The 5,785-nt window shown below is 34.7% G+C and overlaps 1 non-coding gene across 1 annotated transcript; it reads left to right on the top strand.

The window, feature by feature from the left end:
- The first annotated feature begins 474 nt into the window (after positions 1-474).
- LOC128281877 (small nucleolar RNA R71) lies at positions 475-581 on the top strand. The gene has a single exon (XR_008272159.1). It is a non-coding gene; the product is annotated as a small nucleolar RNA R71 (small nucleolar RNA).
- The last annotated feature ends 5,204 nt before the right edge of the window (positions 582-5,785 follow it).

Here is a 5,785-nt window from a genome sequence, read left to right as displayed (position 1 = left end):
TGTAGCATTATTAAAATTCCCTCTATCATGATTATTCCAACCAAAGTTTGGATGCTTATTCCACCTGGATTATAGGTGTTGGAAAATGGATTATTTTTCCAATTGAAATTACACATGTAGCATACAGAAGCTGGATTTGATAAGCATTCATCATAGACATGGTCTTCACCGCAATAATCACACGAGTCCTGAAGTGTAGTTGGTATTTTAATTATTTTGATCATATTAGTTAAAGGTCATACCTGGGCAGTCAATGAAGTGATTGCATCAAGTTTCATGGTACCAGCAGCTTTCTTACCTGTCCAAACTCTCGTGGTAGGATATTGATAATCATTGTTGGCAATCTTTTCCAAAATCTCATATGCTTCATTATAAAATTTATCCAACAAAGTACCATTGGTGAAGGCATCAACTACCATCCTCGTATATGCATTTAACCCAATATAGAATATCTCTATTTGTGTCCATTGCTGGAATCCATGCATTGGGCATTTCCAAATTAAATCTTTGAATTGTTCCCAAGCTTCATATAGTGTTTCATCCTCTAATTTTTGAAAAGATGTTATGTCATTTCTAAGCTTGGCATTCATATTTGGGGGATTATACCGTAGCAAAAACCTCTGGCAAAGATTATTCCATGATGCCATTGTTTCTGACGGTGGAGCATTCAGCCATGATCTCACACGATCTCTTAAAGAATATGGAAAAAATTTAAGCCACAGAGTGTCTTCAGGAACACTCTGTTGTCTAAACGAGTCACGGATATCTAAAAAAAGTCTAAAAATGAAGTATTGGATCTTCAGTGGGTAATCCATTAAACAATACTACTGTTTGTAACATCTGAAACATCACCAATTTCAACTCAAATTGCTGAGCTTCTATTTGTGGTCTGATTATCCCTAATTCAGATCATCCAAAATTGGAACAACATGCACTCGAATTGGTCATTATCAATCATCTATAACCCTACGAACAAGAGGATTAGCATCTTGACCATTTGGATAATCATTGAGACCAGGATCATTCTCATTCCTAGCCATTTTTTGTAGTTATTTCTGTCTTCTTCATAAAGTTCTCTCAATCTCTAAGTTAGAAGGATACTCTTTGTTAGCAGGAATGCCTCCTCTTATGAAGTGATGACAAACCTGTAGAAATTAAATATAACTAAGTTAAATAACAAAAAACAATTACACCAAATTGCTGATCCCCGACAACGACACCAAAAGCTTGTCGTGTGTGAATATGATATGTGAATTGTGCATGTATACACGTCGGATCAAGTAATAAAATGGTAAGTGAAATAGTCTCTATAAGGATCGATTTAGGCATAAAAGTGGTCTAGTTATTATAATGAAAATTGATTACTGTTATGGAAAAAAATTAATATGAATTTAGTGTCAATTTAAAGGAATAATGATATGTGCAATATATGTAACTGATAAATAATCTGAAATGCTATGGCAATGCAAGAGTAAAAATGTAATGGAAATTACGAAAATCATTATATGAATAATATGAAACTGGAAAAATAAACAACTAAGGATGCGATGAAAAATATATTACGGTAAGGGATAAAGGATATACGGTGTTGATATGGAAGGTTGGAATTACTAAGTGTGACAGCCCTAAATTGACCCTAGTCGGAAAGTGGTTTCAGGACCACAAAACCGAGTCATAAAAATAATTAACCATTATATTTGATGCTTATTATTTGTAGATAGGCATGTGTGAAAATTTCATGTTTGAATTTTGTTAATTGTAAGTGAATTTTGCTAAATAGGACTTGTATGAGAAAATTTAGAAATGTGCTAGGCAAATGTTAAAGTGGCCTATTGATGCATGCTAGAAAATGCTTGTCCTTGCATATCAAATTACCCAAAACTTAGGATGGTGGCCGGCCATGCTATGGGTTAAAAGGTATTATAAACATTTTATGTTAGTGTTTTATGTTGGGAATAATAAAATAAGGAGCATGGGTGATGAAAAAAAAAAGAAAAAGAGAAAAAGTTCTCATTTTGTTCTTCTTGACCGAAAAATCAAAGGAAAGAAAGGAAGAAAGGTTGAAGAGGTTCGGCCATGCTTGTAACTAGGTTAAGGTATGTTTGATGTTATTCCATGAAATTCATGCATATTTTTAGATGTTAGTTTGAATTCTACCTAGCCCATGGTTTAAATTCCTTTTTGCTATTTGATGGGGATGATACTCGGCCATGGATGTTGTCATTCTTGCTTGGTGTTGATGTTGTGTTGATGAGGTATCAAGTTATTTTAGCAACCCATGTCAAAATTATGAACATCATGGTATGGTGTCTTGAGCATTCGGCCATGGTAGGAAGTAGAAGAGAAATATGGTTGTTGTTCATGCTATTTGGATGAAAAGAAAAGGGGTTAGTAGTTAGATGAAGTAGAGTCTAACAAATGAGCACATACGTGCATTAGTTGCTAGATGGAGAAAAATCGGCTAGCAAGTTATGTACTAAGGCCGAATATGACTTTGAACATTATTGAGTAATGTATGTGTTTTGAATTGATGGAATGGAGAGGATGCTTTCATTGTGTTATGCACAATTATATGTTAAATTAAGGTTTGCTAAGCTAGCTATTAAGGTGAAGTGCAAATGTTAGTATTTGATTACTAGTGTATATATGTGTATTAGCTTAGTTTTGAACTTGAAACAAAATGGTATTTAGTCAATACAAGTGACCATATTTGTAGAATGTATTAAGTATACAATCGGCCTCAACATAGACATGCATATTCGCCACATGAATGTATACATAGGTTGATGTGTACATTCTGCTCTGATTAAACATATTGATAGCTTTATCTTGACTTAGAAAAAAATCGGCTAAAGGGAATATTGGCTAATATGTTGAATTTGATTCATGATTTCATACATATATGACTCTAATGCCTAATATACATGGGCTAAGTACCTTGAGTTTCTCTTTGATGTTCAAAATGATTAAATCAATTTATTTGTTAAATTAAGCTCAAGAACAAAGGGGAACTAAATCCGATAAAGGAAAGGAAAAGGTGATCGAATAGCCGTTGAAATCGTTCGACAACATCCGAGGTAAGTTTTCGAGTAATGGAACTTAGATTATGATTCGATTAGATCATGTTATGAGCAAATCAAAATCATGTTCTTTGTATGTAGCTATTGAGCCGAAAATGATAATGCTTGATAAGTGACTTGTGTTTGAATTCTAGTTATGAAAATGAAATATAGATGTGTCATGATTTATTGATATGTGCATGAACATTCGGATGATAACCGGGCTAAGTCCCGAAGGCATTTGTGCTAGTGACTAATTCCGGGCTAAGTCCCGAAGGCATTTGTGCGAGTTACTATATCCGGGCTAAGTCCCGAAGGCATTTGTGCGAGTTACTATATCCGGGCTAAGTCCCGAAGGCATTTGTGCGAGGTACTATAACCGGTCTAAGTCCCGAAGGCATTTGAGCGAGTAGCTATATCCGGCTAAATCCCGAAGGTACTTGGTTTGGGAATGAGCAATCTTGCTGTAATAATTTCAATTAATACGCCAAAACCCCAACGTTGAGGTATGTTTTGTATATGCATTGGAATAATTGATTCCTTTTAAATAGTATTCGCTCAATCGATTAACAAGCTTCCGGCCTTTAGTCAAGTTGATTTCTTATGTATGAATATAAGGGCTGGAAATGTGAAGTAGGTATGGTTGTGAGAATATGTGTATATGAAATTATTCGTTTAGTCATATAAATGCTGTACTTCAATTGTGCATGATTTCATTACTCAAAACTTACTAAGCATTAAATGCTTATTCCGTTTCTTTGATTCTCAGTTTTATAGATTTTGGTTCGTCAGCTATCGGACTCGGGAGTGTCAAAGTCAAAGTCGCCCACACTACCAAAGCCCTTTTTGGTACTCTTTTAGTTGAACTCTGATAATGGCATGTATAGGGCTGCCCTTTTGTTGTTAGTCAAGTACTTTGGTATTGTATATATTTGGATAGCCATGCGAAAATGGCTTATATATTTTGAGCATAGCGTTATAATTGTTTTGTATATATATGGTTGTTGAGAGGTGTGGAAATGCTTGGCAATGATTAGCCATTGGAATGGTTAATCACGATCATATTTTTGTGCTATGTATGTAAAAGGGCTAGTTGAATCATGGAAATTATGAAATAGGTAAAGTCTACCTTAAAAATAGATACCGACAGCAGCAGTGATGTGAATTTGAAAAATCACTAAAAATAGTAGGAATAGAAATAAATTGTGAATAAATTACGTAATCGAACCTTGATGAATCTATTTTCATATGAAAGTAACGAAACAATAATATGAGCCGTATTTTATGAGATGTTTAAGTTTTCGGGAAACAGGGCCAGAGTGATTTCTGGATCCCCTGTTCTGACTTTGGAAATTCATTATGAATTAACCAGAGATAATTAAAAGTCATACCATATATTTATAGATTCCTTTTCGAGTCTAGTTTCTTTAGAAACAAACAGCATAAGTATTGAAGCCCTGTACAGGGAGATATCTAAGTCGTAATGCATGAAGGTTAGAGTGGTTGAACCCTGAAACAGGGGAGACTTTAACTAATAAACTGTACTAATTGGCTTGACCAAAAATTCTAGAAAAAAATTTGTAGATGGACATATGAGTCTAGTTTCAGAAAAATTTACGGAACTGGTTTTCGAGTTGTGGAACTTGAGATATGATTTTTAAGGTGACAGTGACGCAGTTAGCCAGCTTATCTGGAAATTTTAAAATGGACTGTGCAAATAAATGAATTAAGTCTGTTTGCACCTCGTGTTCGACTCCGGAAACGGTCTCGGGTACGGGGTGTTACACTAAGAATCTACCCTTACCATCAGAAATCCTTCAGTAAAATTGAAATCAATCTACTGCTCAGAAGAGCTCTAAAATGGTAGGCTTCTTTCGAGAGTAAAAACCTCAAGTTAGCTTACTCATGTCTATAGGCCTTTAATATAGTACCTGCACTGTTTCCTTTTGTATAAACGCTGCTCTATGTCTAGAGTCTCTACAACTATTTGTCGAGTACTTGCTCATATCATTCAATTTCAATCCAACTAATCCAACCTTTTCAAAATTAAATTAGTTTATGGGCATGCTGCACAGTCGTCTATGTCTAGGGCTTGCACGCATAGAATTTAGAAATAAAAACAGTTGAATGAAACAATAAATTAATTCATATCTATGCTTCAACCATTAAAGAAAATAAAGATTTCATCATGTAATCCTAACCCTATGAGATTTAGCTTATGGGTTGGAAAATGAAATTCAAAACCAAAATATCATTCAACATCTATTTCATCAAAATAATTCATGGAGAAATAGTTAAGAAATAACAGAAAAATGACAGGAAGACAACTGCTACCCTCTAGTTCCAATTATGGACCTCCACCTTTGTTTGTCGTTGAGGGTTTCCTCCTTTGACTATTTATAAGTGTTTCCCCTAGGGTAAATCTAACAACCCAAGATATCTTCTCTTCTTTTTAGATTTACTTTTTTTTTCCAAAATCCCTTCCTTTAAGGTAGGTGATTTTCGACCCATGATCTCAGGATCTTTTTTCCTCCTTTTTACACAGATTTTCTTGTACAAGTAGAGTTGGGCTAAACTTGTTATGCATTGAGTATTGACTTGGTATTCCTAGAATTGCCACAACATTCGTGTTGGCTAACTGTCCAACATTTTGTCACGACAAACCTTTATCCCTTTATTCCTTTCTCCGCATCTTACACCTGCCAATTACTACCAATCAATTCCTT

Source organism: Gossypium arboreum, chromosome 1 (assembly GCF_025698485.1).
Source record: "Gossypium arboreum isolate Shixiya-1 chromosome 1, ASM2569848v2, whole genome shotgun sequence".
NCBI lineage: Eukaryota > Viridiplantae > Streptophyta > Magnoliopsida > Malvales > Malvaceae > Gossypium > Gossypium arboreum.
Note: the sequence above shows the minus strand (reverse complement) of the source record. Positions and strands in the feature narration are given on the sequence as shown.